We start from the raw sequence: 13,679 nt of genomic DNA, 5'->3' as shown, positions 1-13,679 counted from the left end.
GAGGCTGGGTGTTTCTTATTGCCTGTTTATTCTCAGCTGCTCTCAGAGGGCACCAACCTGCAGCTGTTTGATGATACAGACCAGCCAAGGGGACGAGGCTTAGACAGCGTTCAAAACTAAAGCTCATGGCAATTCTGGTGCTATTGTGTCCCGAGAAAGTAAAAAAAAAAAAAAAAAAAAAAAAAATATCAGTGGCACTAATCTTTACAGCCATGTTCACTCACACACAGAATCTACCCATCCCTGTTCAGCTGGAGAGCAATACAACAGAGATCACTGCCTTCAGGGTCCCCTTCAAGTCCACACAGCACACAAACATTTCTTGCTTCTTCACTGCTCCTTACATGGATTCCTGGATGTCCTTTCCCTTCTGCTTCTAATCCTCCAGGAAGCCCTTTTCCTTGCATTGGCTAGCATTTACTTTGATAAGTATAGGACAGCTAAAAGCCTGGTCTTCACCCCATTAGCACCAGTAACTGTGCACCAGCTGACTCTCCCTGGGAGCAGGATTAGACCTGATGATAGTGCTCTGTAAGGAGAGCAAGCGCCCAAGCTCCAAGCCTCTCTGGAAGTCCTACTCAGAAGACTTGAGTGCACCATTTCTCTCCAAGCTGCTATATCTCTTTGGCCTCACGATGCCAGACGCTCCTGTCTTAGCAAGTTCATGCAGCTCCTGCCCAAGCTGTACGGACGGTCTCTACCAAGGGGAGATTGCAGTGCTGGTGTCACATCTGTGCTTTTTCACCTTCAAAGTGCCACATAAAACAAAACGACCAGGGCACCGTGCATTGTAACTCAGAAAGGAAATATTAACCAGTCACTGCGACAGAAATATCCTTCTTAATCCTACAGCAGTTTGGCTTCCCCGCTGGCCACAAATCCACCCACTCCCTCACCCAATGGCAGATGCTCTCACAACCCCCCCCGACCTCCAGCAGAAATCGGTAGGAGCAGGCCAAAAACCTGCTTTCGTTTCTTGAGTCACCATTTGAGCAGAGGTTTCATTATTTTTTTCCATCCTCCTCCAGCTCCTGTTGCGGTGTGTTAATGTTAATGTGCAGATCACTGATGGCACCACAGAGTTGGGGTTGGACTGACCTGCTGCATGACCTTGGGGAAATCACTTATTTTCCCTCTGTCTTGTCTCCCCTCTCATTTCTTCTTCATATCAAGACAGGGATGGTCTCATAAATAATTATGTGCACAGTGTATATATGACAATGTACTTGCTGGAGTATATGACAAATCATGCATGAAAATTAATAACAGATTACAAGTTTTCATTCCATTTACACTGCTGGGGATTGAAAGACGCAAATTGCCATTAAAGCTAAATACTGAGAAAGCGGTGGCACAAAAATACAAAATGTATTCATTACCAATAATAATCATTATTACCATTGAAGATGGTATAGCTGAGCTAACCTTCAAACTTCATTTGGGCCACAGATCTAAGGCAGAAAGAAACTCACTCTTCTTTCTATATTTAACAGAAGAAATACACTATGTCCTATCCTATCCTGTCTCTTCCCCTCCAAAGAACATACAAAACTCTTAAGAAGCAGTCAGAGACTCTTCCCTTTAGACGAAATTGATCCTTTCTAAACTAATTCATATTTGGTTGCTTTTGTTTCCTGGTATCAAGCAAATTCCATTATTCCACCAAAAACCTTTAGACATTAAAGAAAATGCTTTCAAAGCTTAAATCGGGGGGGGGGGGGGGGGGGGGCGAGAAAAAGGTAATGGGGAAAAATCATTCTTAGTAAACACTAATAGTGAAAAGAATGATTGACTTGCAGTCATTAGTGCTAAGACCAACTGACTTTCTGTAGAGTGATCGCCTTCAATACTAGTTGCAATGAATATACAGAACTATTTTTCCCTTGGTCTCAAACTGGTCCAGAAATCTGTGAACTAGCTTGCACTTCTTTAATCCCTCTTACTACCTTCAACCTTTGCCCTCACTTGAGCTTTAAAATGTATTTTCCATAAACACTTGCAAAGCTGCAAGCAGAGAAGCTGCATGAATGGTTAGAAGACATATATACGAGCCTTGGGCTTGAGCCAAAGTACATTGAAGTGAGTGGAAATTTCCACTGAAGCCAACTGATTGACAATCAGTCTTCTGCTAATTTGGGGAAGGAGCATTTCAATGTTCAGATGAGGCTGGGATTCAAGTTCATCTCTGGAGAATCCAGCAGTAACATTTGCTACATTAACTAAGAATTAACAATCAAAACACAGACTCGGAGATCATGTCCTAATCTTTCCCAGCCATTATCTTGAATATCTGGTTGTACTGTGCCATCAAAGCACTTGGATCCATCATTAGAAGACATTGCCATGTCTCATCCTTCCTAGGTCCCTAGTTGTTTCTAACAGATGTGTCACTCTGCCCCATTTCTAGCTTCAAATGCTTAGCATCAAAAATAGCAAAAAAATAAAGTTGCCTCACTTCTCCTTCAAACTGGGCTCTGCATAACGTGAAGAAGTGCCTGGAGCAGAGAGATGGCTACTGGCACAAGAGGTGCCTGCCTGGGAGCCAGCCGGTGACCTTCCAGCAAACAGTGGCTTCCCTCAAACCACCTGCATGCCGTTTTCCTTGCCCACTCCCCAGGAGATGTTTCCATGCCTGGAGAAGAGCTCTGCTCCGTGGGACCACGGTGGATGCTCTCCAAGCCTGGCTCTCACAAGGGTGAGAGCAGGAATGCTGCTCAATTCCTAAAGCTCTTGTGCATCCTCCTCCCCTGCCCTAAAAAGTGCCCAAACAAGTCCCAGCTGCTCCCTGGTGTCTCTGATAGTCAAGAACATTTAAATCACAGGGAAGCTGCCGCATCTGGTGCCTGTTGCTCCTGAACCAGACTGGTGCAGCAAATCCACCCAAGATGCTTCTTTCCAGTGGCCACAGCCTTAAGGTCCACCCTCCCTCTCCCATTGCTACCAAACGCTCGCCCGCTGTTTGCAACTCGCTTCTCTCCAACAGGTACAAGCCACTGTGTCCGCAGACCTCCCAGTGCGAGGTGAATACCTCACATCCCGTGCCATAATCTGCATCACACCCTGCTCTCTGCCAGCTTTCACCACCTGCCCTCACGCTCAAGGGTTCTTATGCCGCTATGGATGGCCAGGATGCCAGAAGAAAATCCAGGGAGCAGTGAAAACAGTGTGTGCTCATCAGTATTATTTCGGATTAATTTCTGACATGGTAGGAAAGCAAAACAGGGTTTATGCCTTGCTATGCCACTGGCTTACTTTTGTAATTGTGAGAAAGTCACTCAAACTCTTGAATCTTCAGTCCCCGTCTGAAAAAGGGGATAAAAACCTCACCTTATGCATGTTGAGAGCATGAAATCCAGTACCAGCCATGAAATCCTAACCTGTGGCAAGGATAAAGCTGTAATCTAACGCTCAGACAGATCAAATAGTTTGGATAACTAGATAAACTACATTTTATAAGTTTAAATGGGATAAAATGCATCACATTAGATTAGGCTGATAAATAGATTTAGGAGTAAGAGGGAGAGGACAGCCTTGCAAACATACTGAAAGGACAAGATTTAATATTTCTACAGTGTAACTTGCTAATCAATTTAGTAAACCATTACGCTAATTCAGATTCTTTATATGTACATTCAAACTTCGAAAAAAAAGTAACTCTCTGCAAGTGCCAGGACAGCTCCCTTGGAAGTGATAGGACCAACAACAAAGCATGAATAAACCTAGTCAATGCAGATGCCCTTTCCAATTAATCTCAGACATTTGCCAGGGTCATATTTCTCCTTGTAATCCCTCTGTGATTAATCATTTGCAGCAGAGATCACATTCCCATCTGGGTATTTCTGAGCACGCCGAAGGCAAAGTAATTTTACTTATGTCTTTATTCTTTCAAATTTTCGCTGGTTTATGTTTGGGGGAAAGAGGTACAAGGGCACAGACCTGTCAGATAATGCAAATAAATCAAATCACTGCCCAGGAACCAACACACGGCCATGCAGCCAGTCAAGGCGTCCTACCCACTCCTGTCCTCACCGTTTTCGGTCTCTGCCCCACACCTGCTTCCCCATGGACAAGCGAGCAAGTCCCTTGCAGTGGGAAGTACCACAGACTACTCCAGCTCCTGCTGGAGGGATCTAAGGTGGTGCACACCAGGAGAGTCATCAGGAGATGGAGATTCCTGATGGAGAGTCCCGATGGTGGTACCATCACTCTCTTGACCTCCTTTGGTCCCACACCGTGGCATATTGCCCCCCCAAGCAGTCAGCAGCCTATGATGATGCTCTTTCTTTGGCATGAGGGAGGACAGGGGTGGCAGGGTATTCTCTGTCCAAGCCTTTCAATTCAATGGTTAGAAAGAGAACCCTGTCCACCACGACCTTGGGCAAAGAGCAAAAAGCACCATGCAAACCATCTCATAAAATATTCCCAAGATAAATGCAGCCACAAGTAGCACACCTGCATAACCAGAGACTTTGGGGACATAAAGCCCAGGTGAGGACAGACACACAGACCTAGAGACCACTGAAGTCTGAATACAGATCAGGAGCATGGAGGTTCTCTCCGATACCATGTTAAGACTCCTCCCATGCCTGCTTGCTCATTCTCTCAATCCTCATTTATCCTTTCTTTGCTGAAGCAGCAAACTGTTGATCTGGGGTCATCTTCTTGCTGTTAGAGTTCATATTTTCTGGACTTTCTCCACAATGCCAACTGCTAAGCCTTGCATTCCTTCCTCTCCTGACGGGAAAAGGTAAGATTCACAGGGAACCTCCCACCTCTGGATCCCTGGGTTTCAAAAAATGCCACCAAAACAGAAGCTCTAGATAAAAATCAAGGCAGCACTATTATTACTATAGTTTACATGAGATATCTACGTGTGTTGTTCCATCTAAAAACATCAGGAAATGGCATCTGTGGGTGGGAAGGGAAGTTGACAGGTCATAAAGTGGGAAGTGCAGATTTCCTTTGATGTTTAAAGTTCTGCTGAGGGAAAACAGCAGTAACCCAGCTGGCCCTGTTACTTCTAACAACCTCCCAGGGAACAGACAACTTTGAAATAGCACAAGTATTCGGTGTCAGCTGCAAGCTTAGTGACATCGGATGGGCACAGATGGACTCCCACAAGCCATTACACACCAGACAGGATGCTTTAGGGGTGAAATGCACACCAGCACACCCAGTGCTACATGCCCATTACGTCTCTAAATCAGGTGTAAGTAGAGATTTGCGCCAATGCACTAATCCGAAATGGCAGAATTTATCTGATGCCCGTTTTGTCAGAGCAGGAACGGTATCTGTCACTGAGGAGCCAGACTCAGAGCTTAGCTTGGGCTACTCTAAATCCCACTTCAGTGAGGGACAACAGATTTTGTCATGTTCAAAGGTCATTTGATGTGCAGATTGAAGAGCTCTCCGCGGTGGTTTGGAGGATCGGTCTCCACGCACTGTCGGAGATGTAGGACACAGAGTACCTGTAATAAACTAAGCTCATTGCAATAAGCTTCTAACTCAATTCAGAGTAAGGTTCATTTGCATTCCCTGTCATCTATTGCCTCCTCAAAGTCCACAGGAGACATTAAGGGAAATTTCACAGCAGGCCAGTGGCTAACAAGATGTTAAACTTGGTGAGCAGCCCTCAGCAAAACGACGGCTAAGCTCAAGGCAAGACAATCTTACATTTGGGACCTTCAGGGCAGGCTTAAACATGCACCGTCTAGGAAGGGACCTGCATCACCTCATGCTCCCAGTATTAACCCTTTATCAATCACCTGAATATTTCCAATGACTGGTAGCAAACGAAAGAGTCAAACAAACCGTTAGAAAATTCCAACAAGAACCAAGAACAAATCGCATAGTTTGTGCATTCTACCGCACAAGGCAGTCCAATCACCGTCCAGTCACATAAGCAAGCATACACTTAATGTTAAACATGGGAGACTGAAGCCACTTAGATGATTTGTATGGTTAAAGCACATATTATCTTTCCTTTTTGATACAGAGACAGACTTATTGGTTATAGCTTATCCCTCTTTTAACCATATGGCCAGCAATCACTTTCTACCAACACACTAATAGCTTCAAGAAGCTCCATGCAAGGAAGGAACTTCTTCCTACTTGGTCTTTGCTGCAGCATAGGGACTTCACTTTGGATTCCCCCCCTCAATGGAGCTACAAGACAACCCCAGAAACTTCCAGAGGACTAAAACTGCTCAGATCAGCCCTTCAAGACTCCATGGCAGCATCTTTTCCCTTTATTCTTCTGAGCCTAAAGGCACCCATTGCTCCAACAATGTGTAAATAAAGGCTACAGCACAAGGGAGGTCTCGGGCATACAGCGATGCTCATTCCTGCTCTGTGGGGGTAAGAAGGCGGGAGACAAATACAGGGAAAAGACAAAAATTCTGGGTTTGCCACCCCGGGGACAGAAACAGAGTGATGTAAATTCTAGCAATTTCAGCACAAATTTCACCCAACTGGATTTTGCTTTACACACAGCCCCTGGAGAGAAGTGGCTATGGCAGAATCCCAGCTGTAGGTACACCCCGGTGTCTGCTCAGATGACAGACAGACAATGTGAGACAGGTGAGCTTTAAAGGTTCAGAGTGGATTCACACTGGTTTATTTTACTTTATTAGTCTCATGGTTTAGAAGGCTAGACTTTTACATGTCTGGACTTGGCAGCACTATGTTACAGCAGCACTAATGCATGTTTCCTCTCCGCATGCATAAGTGCATGTACTTTTCTCTCCTTCGCTCAAATAAAACCAGCACTGAACCAAATAATCCCAACTCTTAAATCCTTTGCAGTAACAGAAAAATAAACTCGCTTGTATTAAGCTAGAAACACCGCCTCAAGTTTTAGCACATGCGATTTCCTACGCGAGGGTGTTGCGGGATCACAGCTCCCATGGGGACAAAGAATTCCCTTGGTGACAATTAGCAGCAAGGCTCCCACATAAGCCCTTGTATTTTAACAAGTGGACGTCATTGTCATTACAGCCACTCCACCCCATTGAGCTGTAAGGCCGAAAATAGCCTCAGCTGTCGAGCTCCATCTCTCATCAGAGCCATTTGTAGAAGCGCAAGGAGGGTGGGGGGCTGCAGTGTGAATCGGTATTGACACTGGAGAGAAGCTCAGAGGGGAAAAAAAGCCCTTGCTGAAGAGAAAAGTAGCACTGAGATTATGCCCTAGAAATTAAACTTTTAAAAACACTCCTTGCTGCCACCTCTCCGCAGGAAACTTATTTTTTCCAGGTTCTTCATGCACACTGCTATCTCAAATTTGGGGACAAACTGTATCAAAAACAATCAACAGCTTTAAACCTGATTTTCCTCTCTTTTCTCCTCTCCTCTGGAGATTAATCTTTGCTCTTTTGATAACGTGGTCAGAAGTAGATAACCAAAGCAATCCATATTTGGTTCAGACCAGAAGAAGGATGGATTTACTATCTGGACCTTCAGCTCCATCTTCAATTATGTTTCGCAAAGCCAGACGTACTCCAGCACAGTAACACTGGCACAGAAATAACCTCACCCCTCCCTCAGCTACTAAAAACATTCTCTATTTTCTGCTGGATATCAGCATCCCTGAGACCGCTTCTCTTTAGATGAAGGTTTAGGTCTTACCTGAAGTCTTGTCAGAGTCCGAGGAGAAACAAAGCTCTGGGCAGGGTAAGAAAAAGCCGATTCCTACTGCGATGACAGAAGGGGGAAGGGGGAAAAGGGGAACAGAGGACATGGGGAGACCATGTTGGTTTTGGTTCCCCCTTCCCCTTTCCCCTCCTCCAGGAAAATAAAACAGAAACCCCAGCGATGGCAGGGACCTGCGGCAGAAGGTCCCCCCGAGTCCCCCGGCAGTGACTTTTGGCTGTGCCAAAACACTTTTTCGGCTCTGCCACCACCCCCCCTCTCCCCACCCCTCCTCTGAGTTGTCGTCCTCCAGTCAAATTGCTGATGCGCTTGGCTTTCCCCTCTGCAGCCCAGCTCCAAAATAGCTCAGGGTGTCATTTGCCGGGGAGATTAAATTTCCTGCAAGAGAGAGAGGCGAAAGGGCATCGTTTGAGCAACTCGCTGGGATGGTCCGGCAACGGCGGGGTCGGGGGGGGACCTGTCAGAGGGAGGGATGTCTTTGGTGGTGTGGGGGACAGGCTGCGGTGACAGGGTGGGTCAGAACCGCTCCTCGAGGGTCCGTCCCAAAGCCAAGCGATAAACGCGACGCAGGGACTAGGGAACAGGCAGCTGCCAACTTATCGGCATGGCACGCTAGACAGGAATTCTTTTCCAAAGGCATCAGATCAATAGTAGGTTTATTTATAACCTCCCAGGCAAGACTTGATACAATGGCGAATAAACGGCAAGTTAATAAACCTAAGTGTGTTTCTCCCTTTCTTAACCTAAGCATCTCTCTCCCTAACTTTTTGCAGCATGAACCTGAAGGGTCTGCAAAAATGGCGTGAGTTGTGCATGCATTGCATCGCAGAGGGTCAAGATCGTATTTTCTATAATTACCAGTAAAATTGCTATTTTTTTAACACTTTCCTGAACACGGAGTTCACAACAACTCTTATTAACAATCAAAGTATTTTGAATTTAAAAGTCGCTTCTGCTAACGATAGAGGAGCTAGAAGAGAGGCCGGCAGGCTCCCCCACAGCCACTTTACCCCTGCGCAGCTATCAGGAATGAACTACAAGATACGCTTATTTTTGGCAGTAAACACAGCAGATAACGTGCTGCACAGTCCGAGGGCGTGGATCAGCTAAAGACACAACAGTATGTTGTGTTTACTCACTTTCCAGGGCATAAAAACACCAGCAGGGAAGCAAAATGGAGTTTTAGTAGGGATTTTGGAAGCAGGGGTTGAAAAGAGTCAGAAGGAGCAAAGATAGGGAACCGCAATAGCTGCAGTGTCCTACTATCAGGGCAGAGGAATGGCTGTTTCTGCCTTGCGCACAGTAGGAGTCTCAACTTTTGAAGCCTCCAAGTCTTGCATTGTGTTCCACGGGCATTTAGCTACTGGAAAATAAAACGTGGAAGAGACCCAGCATGACCCGAGTGCTAGTGGGATCTCCTTGAAAGCAGAGGTCAAGGAGAAGGTGACAAGGATGAAAAGCAGTAAGATCAGGAGGACACCATTAACTTAATGGAATGGGATGATCAAGGACAAGGATGCTGGCCAGAAGGGGACACCAAAGCTGGTTTCTCTGCAGGGAAGAAGCTGGGTAGTGGTTTGGTCTAGAAGCAGATGATGTTTCATCCCACGCTGTGACCTGCTGAGAGCAGGGCTGTCACCTGCTGGAGAACTGACCCAGGGATGGAAGAGAAAAAGCCACAGCAAGTGGTAAACAAGTGGTAAGATATACCATCACCTTCCAAAGGGGGAAGAGAAAGGGTAGTGTTGACTAGTGACTCGTTGAGAAGGGAGATGGAAGGACCCACCTCTCAAATCTAACCATAAGCAATGTGCTGCCCACCAGTGACCAAACTTGCAACACTGCAGAACGGTGACATGCTGTTGCCTCCTGCTCCCCACTCCTTTCAAGTCAGGACAGTCAGAATTTACTCACTGGGGCAAAACTAACCACAAAGTTATAGGATTGAGGGGAAAAAAGGTACCTAGAACTCAAGTGACATCTGAGCTGTCTGTGCATTAGCCAAGTAACTTTATCTGATGTTTAGGGACAGCTTTGTGAAACCCATCTCCCCTCTTGAAGATACTGGCCATTCTGCTTGGTTCTTCCCTCTGTTTTGAAGATGGTTTAAAGTTTTAGCTGCAGGTGCAGTAGCAGATATCTACCAACAAACTTACAAAGACCTCCCAAAGACACAGAAAGGCTGCCCAAGTTTTGTTAGTAACAAAACTCAGCCCAGCTTTGAATCAACTATTGCACAAGCTGAACACAAAAAGAAATTATTTCTTACCAAGTCCTGCTTTGCACTTCAAGGTCTACCTCCAACCTGAAACTTAGAATAAATCGGTGTCCCATTTGGAGCAAACCAAAGCAAATTAAATGTTCCCCAGCCCCCCATGAAGCAGCTTTGCTTACGTTTCCCTGTACTACGAGATCCAGCAAACTGTGGAGCGCAGCAATTGCCAGAGGCACAAGGTGGATTCTTATGGGATTAAACGAGCAAACAGTGTATTTCCTTCAACACACTGCTGTCCTCAAGGAAGAGCCGAGAAACAACACTTTATGCACTCCACTTTTTTTTTGTAATGTATGTAAGGGGCCAGCTGTATGTCCTAGAGTGACATAGTCATGACGGGTTCATTTTTACCACTGTCACCATTAGCAGCTCAAGGACTATTGGTAACCGATTGCTGGACACACATGGCTGATGCTTCCCTGAAAAACAGAACAAATACCAGCAAAATTCTCCACCATAAATTTAGATGTAAGTAATGAACTCCATGCAGGCTCCACCACCAGAACGTTGAAGAAGGATTAGGTAATTAATAGATAGTAATCACTATTTGGAGATGCTAATTATAAGACAAAGGCAATTGCATCAGCTCCACTTGGCAGCCCTGTGATGATGATACAAAAGCCTCTGCCCGGCTTCCAAACCACCATCTCTGATCCTGTTCACTCCTGAAATGAAGGCACATTTTTTGGAAGGGCTTCCAGGTGTGCAGCTTGTTGCCGTGGTTCACCTGGTGCCTTTCAGAGAGATGAACAAGAAAAGACTTTTTATTTTGTCTTTAGCCAGCAAGCGAGACATGTGGAAGGTGGTGTTTATTTTAAGGAAGGCTTTTAAACATGCTTTGTTGAGCACATTCATGCAATCCTTTTTACACCGGGAGGACAATCCTTCCTACAGTCCAAGAAGAAAGTGCCCAAACTGGGTTTAATGGCCCAGCTTATTGTTACCTGTTCACCTAATGGGAAAAAGGACCCTTGTCCGGATTGCCCCCCGCCCATTTCTTGGATGCTGTGACTTGCCCTTATTATCTTGACATGATTAGATTGCCCAAGATACCCTGAAAGATCACTAAAACCAAGATGAATTGAAATAGCTACAGTACAGAGTTATTTATCTACTCAGGAACTACAACAAGTCATGGGTTTAAAATAAAAGAAAATCTATATATGATGAGCTAATAACAGTTTGAATTTATAGAGAGAGAATGATGAAAGGGTTGAAGGAGCCTGCATTTGAATGAAAACAGATAAAATGTCATCAAGTATGTTTTCTTCCCACTCCAAACATCTGGGAAACGTGCTTTAAATAGAAACTTACACTCACACGGTTTTAAAATACAGAAAAATCTTTCCTTGCACTTGAAAACTGTATCTTTGGGCTTCAAAATTGCTCATCTAAACTCTTAAGTTGAAAGTAAAAGGATGCCAAATGGATTTAACTATAGTTTACAGACACTGAAACAAGCTGTGCCTAGTTTTCCTCCAAAAAATCAATTAAATTCTTTGAATTACTATAACTAGCGAGGCCTGAAGTGTTAGGTCTTATTTCAATATTTCTCTTAAGTACTAGGTTTTTGTGCATAAAAAGGCAGTTTTTTGTCAAAAAAAGATCCCTGCTTCTCCCTACAGGAGAATTTAATTTGATTTTTTTTCCCATGTGATACTGCACAAAAATTTAAAAGCTGAAGCCATTTCTTCTTCTGAGTATTATTCAGTTTTTACAGAAAACTAAAAAAAATCCTGAGGTTTTGTCTCCCCACCTAACATTAAGAATAATTCAGGAAAAAAAAAAATTAATGCTAATAAAAATTTCACAGTCAAATAACCCACAGACAACACAAGATATTTTTCCTACCACATCTAATACTGGTAGGTAAGACCACCTAATTCTGTGTTAAACATCACTAGATTACCAGCAGTTCCTTAAAGCACTCCTAATGTAAGGGAGCATATTCCCCCCAAAAAAGGTTACATGTGCCTGGCAATGTTAATTGATAGAGTCATGGAGGACACAGAAAATTAATATATTACAAAGGCAAATCAAAGTATTACATGGAGTTAAAAAAAAGAACAGAGGTGCTGGATTAATTTTTTTTAAAGGGCAGCTTTTCAGAAATTTAGGACAAACTGATTTGTGAACAGACAACAACGAAAAGGCAAAAGTGACGCGTGCTTGCCTGGCTTGGTGTTAAAAGCTTCCAAAAAAGTTTATAAAGGTTCCTACATCTTTTTCAGTGCTTCCCTGCTTTTAATGTTAAGACATTAAACTTTTTTTCTACATAGCTAATCTAAACTAAATTCCTAAATTCTAAAACTCCTCCTGTAATTTAACCCTATATACCCCAAACAGGAAAGACACGCGGTGCCCTTCCAGTTTGGCAGGATGCCCGGAGACATTTGAAGACCACCGCCTCCACTCGTATCTCCTTTTCTCTGGCCCAAATGCCCCTAATTTGTTTCTGACCCTGATCATTTCCATCGCTCTCAGCTGGACCGACTCCAGCTGTCTACATCAATTTGAAGAGCGAGGACCAGACCCAGGCACAGCCCTCCGGCTCCTGCCTTATCAGGGAAGATCAGAAGGATTATTTCAGACATGCCGCTGCTTACCCCTGCCTTTGTACACCCCGTTAGGGATTTTTTTTTTTTTTTGCCTATTTCAAAACAGCTGGGCATTGTTGATCCCAAATCCACTTGTGCTTCCCGGTAATCCCCAAATCCTTCACAGAACTGCACCTGAGCAGCATTTTCCTATGCTGTCACTGAGCACTAGATTATTTTTTAACCCCTTCAGAGAACTTCGTATACTTTTTTTCATTCACAAATTTGTGACTGTGGAACTCTAAGCCTGACTTACCAAAGTCTAAAGACACCCTGACAAAATCCAATTTCCAGTAAAAATATTATTAGTGCACCGACAGCGCAGCCTGTTTGATTCTGCTTGGCAAATCTTTCTATTTTGACATTAAATCTTCAATAACTACACATTGAACAAAGCTCTGTACCCATTCTACTTATTCTACATCACATTCCAAAACCACTTACAAGACTATCTTAGAAAAGAGTGCCAAGTTTGTTTATTTTTTAATTCAATTTACATGACTGTTTCCTTTCTATCTCTAACAGTGTCATACAAGGGAATTAGATGGAGCTGACAAAGCTTCACACAGGTTAACCACGACTCTCCTCTTCAGCATCTTTTCAGTGCTTACAAGATAGGTTTTGACTTTTTTGTTCCAACAACTGTGTGGGACTTGAAGTCCAAGTAGCTGGCCTATAATTATCTATTTCCCCCCCCTCCTCATTTTAAAGACAGAAGTATACTTGCCTTTCACTGGTTTTCTGGACCATCAGGGGTTTCATTATTAATGTTACCTCAGTTGTCTTCACCATCTGGAATATCACAAGTACTCTACAACAAAGTTTGTGAGGTCCAGCCCATTTTAAAACATTTTTCGTTTTTATGTGCTTTCTAACTGATTTCTTACCTGTTAGAGACAGAGCTGTTTACCCTGCTGTTACAGGCATTAACTATGACACTCACCTGGTTGCAGCCTGCTTTGTAGTATATAAAAATAAAATTAAAATTAAAAAATTTCTGTTTTTTTTTTTTAACAGCTCTCCTGCTTTACTGAATATTCAAGCAACAGTTATTCAGTCTTTTTTTATCCCTTATATAATTGTAAACTTATTTTTGTTATTCTTAAATCACTTGCTATTTGCATTTTATTTCATGCCTTAGCTTTTCATGCTCAACTCTG

The 13,679-nt window shown here is 43.8% G+C and overlaps 1 protein-coding gene across 15 annotated transcripts in view; it reads right to left on the bottom strand.

The window, feature by feature from the left end:
* OBSCN (obscurin, cytoskeletal calmodulin and titin-interacting RhoGEF) overlaps nt 1-7,869 on the bottom strand; it is a 192,026-nt gene extending 184,157 nt beyond the window's left edge. For 13 of the 15 annotated variants that reach the window (XM_075044005.1, XM_075044010.1, XM_075044031.1 and 10 more), the window contains exon 1: nt 7,624-7,869. The gene's annotated coding sequence lies outside the window, so the exon portion shown is untranslated. The remainder of the gene's footprint in view (nt 1-7,623) is intronic. The other 2 variants (XM_075044105.1, XM_075044114.1) reach the window with 1 other exon arrangement.
* Nucleotides 7,870-13,679: the final 5,810 nt, after the last annotated feature.

The sequence above is a fragment of the Buteo buteo genome, chromosome 2 (assembly GCF_964188355.1).
Source record: "Buteo buteo chromosome 2, bButBut1.hap1.1, whole genome shotgun sequence".
Lineage (NCBI taxonomy): Eukaryota > Metazoa > Chordata > Aves > Accipitriformes > Accipitridae > Buteo > Buteo buteo.
Note: the sequence above shows the minus strand (reverse complement) of the source record. Positions and strands in the feature narration are given on the sequence as shown.